The sequence below is a fragment of the Mus pahari genome, chromosome X (assembly GCF_900095145.1).
Source record: "Mus pahari chromosome X, PAHARI_EIJ_v1.1, whole genome shotgun sequence".
Classification (NCBI taxonomy): domain Eukaryota; kingdom Metazoa; phylum Chordata; class Mammalia; order Rodentia; family Muridae; genus Mus; species Mus pahari.
Window position 1 is genome coordinate 144,387,021 of NC_034613.1, and position 1,912 is coordinate 144,388,932.

Below are 1,912 nucleotides of genomic sequence, written 5' to 3' on the forward strand. Positions count from 1 at the left end.
CCAAGGAGCTGAAGGGGGCTGCAACCCTGTAGGTGGAACAACAATATGAACTAACCAGTACCCCCTGAGCTCGTGTCTCTAGCTGCATATGTAGCTGAAGATGGTCTAATCGGCCATCACTGGGAATAGAGGCCCCTTGGTCTTGCAAACTTTATATGACCCAGCACAAGGGAAGGCATGGGCCAAGTAATGGGAGTGGGTGGGTAGCGGAGCCGGGGGGGGGGTGTATAGGGAACTTTCGGGATAGCATTTGAAATGTAAATAAAGAAAATAATAATAATAAAAAAAGAAAAAAATATTTTATTGATGGGGCTGGAGAGGTAGCTCAGTAGTTAAGAGCAGTTGCTGCTTTTCTAGAGGGTGAGTGCAGACCACATGAATTCCACTGTCCACCTAAGTCTAACTAGGTAAACGTTTGAATTTACTGAGTTTACTTAGGAAAGAATGGGGAGTCAAAGCCATCACTGAGAAGTCCAGTCTAGTATGGGTGACATCTCTGAAGCTTCTGGTTCAACCTGTAGAAGGCTTCACCAGATAGAGCCTCTTCTTTCCAATAATTCTTTACCTGTTTTGTTTTGTTTTGTTTTGTTTTGTTTTGTTTTGTTTTGTTTTGTTTTGTTTTGTTTTGTGACAGGCTCTCACTATGCAATCCTGGCTGGCATGGAACTATGTAGACCAAACTGTCCCCAAACTCAGAGATCTTAGCTGCCTCTGCTTGAGTGCAGAGATTAAAGGTGAACACCACCACGCCAGGCTTTGTTTACTCATTTCTCTTCTTATAGTCCTGGACAGATCTGTCAATCTTATAACCTGAACTTCCAAAGCCTATCTATACATTTTGTTTCATCAGTTTCTTCCCTCTGTTCAGGAGTGAATGGTTCAACTGAGAGGAAACATAACTACACATCAGGTTATGGACTCTATGTCTAAAATATCTTAAAGAAAATAGGACATTATTTTATCTTGGTGGGGGCTTTTGCCACAGGCAAACACTGGGACAAGGATTTGAGTGGAAACAGTTTGTTCTGGTGGCACTGGAGAAAACACTCTGAGGTGTGCATCATGCCACTGGAGCTTCTTTCTGGGAGAACACGTGTCTCCAAGGATCTTATGCTAAAGCTGAAGTGCTTACACTCTACACCCATTCAGCCATGGCCTGACAGTATGTACCAGGGGCCTGATCTTAGGAGCTTTGCTTTCTGTGCAGGGAGCAGAGTGGCAGGATCGGAAAACAAGGTCTGGGAGCGCTCGGGGTGGGTGGGTGGGGGGGACATGAACAAGATGCCACATTATCTGTTGCATAACCTAAAAATTCAATCAAGCTGAAAATTCTGCTTCCACTCAGCATTCACTCCTTCAGAAACACAGCTCTTCTAAAAGTCTAATTGCATGAGTAGCCTAAGATGCAGGGCTCATTTGTCCTTTTACACTGTCCAGAATAAAGGTCAAGGGAGAATCTTGCATTAATACTTAACTGTCAATTTCTAGCTTCTGCAATTAGATTCTCCTTCTTTCCTTTCAATTCCTTCCTTCCTTTTCTTTTTCAGAGTGAAGTTGTCTTCCACAGATTCAAGCAGGGATGGGAATAGGGGATGTATAACTGAGCATATAGCTTCCAGGGAAACAAAATATGTCTCAGCCAACCCAGTTATGACTATTATTTCCTGGGGAAGCTATCAGGCCATATGAGGAAGAGACAAGGCGCTTGGGGATGTGCCGCAGACTACCTCCTTTCTGGGGTCTCCTATATGCGTGGAACGGGTCCCTGGTTGCAGGTGAGCGAGGATTTGGCAAATGACAAACAGACCAACACGAGAGAGCATGTAATATCTGAATGTAATGTCAAATTGAGCATCAGACTTTTTATACAGAAGAAAATAGGGAAGTTACACAAAACAGAGGAATGCAAACA